Raw genomic sequence first — 1009 nt, forward strand, 5'->3', positions numbered from 1 at the left:
TCCATTACAAGATAAAAAATTCTTATCCATTACAAGATACTACTAGAGGGGCACTCAGTAGAGCGCAGACCTCCGCCACGGCAGCTTATTTCTCGACTTTGGCCTTAATATCTAATAATTGGCGCAGATTTTCATACACTCAAATATTAACCAATTTTGAAGTCTCTGTGACAACGATATCCAAACTTATGGCTGATTACGTGAATTCGACATTTTGGTTGACCGTGACCTTGACCTTCCAAAATTTAATCCTTTCCAGCTTTATACATAACAGTTAATCCGTGCAAGTTTCATTACTCAACGATTGAAAATTGTGGCCAGGAAGCCGCTCACAATCAAACAAACACACACACAAACAAACACAGAAACAGGGGGTAAAACATAACCTCCTTCCAATTTCGTTGGCGGAGGTAATAATAAAAAAGGAATTTTGATGTATATGATAATGTATTTACTTTATTAAACCACTACTTTGTTAGGAAAACTAGTTCAGAGTTTTCATTCAACAATAGAATATTGATTCTCTTTTAGCTGTTATATTTGTTCAATAGTGAAAGCACATTTCCTTTGATGAATAATTGAATTTCCTTCCTTAGTTTACCTAGTCAACAGCTTTTAACCAAAACTCCATATACCATTTTCAGCTACAGAGTTATGAAAACAATATCCATGTTAGCTTCTCTGTCTGTAAAGGACTGTGTAAATGATGAAAGACAGAATTCATTTGTTTTCCCAGTTAACAATTGTTATTTGTTAATCTTTTGACCCGTTCTTTATGTGAATTATTTTGACAAAGGCAATGAATGTCGAAACCAGGCTCAAGAAAATGTTCTTTTTCTAATACAAAAAAACACAATTGGATGCAAACACTCATACACTAACACAAACACACGGTAAGCAGCTCTTCTAGGAGAAGGACACTCCAAAATCAAATTTTGTTCTGTAGTCTTGGGTAGTGCTATAGCCTCTGTACCATGGTCTTCCACTATCTTGAGTTAGTTCTCTTGCT

The sequence above is a fragment of the Palaemon carinicauda genome, chromosome 40, assembly GCF_036898095.1.
Source record: "Palaemon carinicauda isolate YSFRI2023 chromosome 40, ASM3689809v2, whole genome shotgun sequence".
In the NCBI taxonomy this organism is placed as follows: Eukaryota; Metazoa; Arthropoda; class Malacostraca; order Decapoda; family Palaemonidae; genus Palaemon; species Palaemon carinicauda.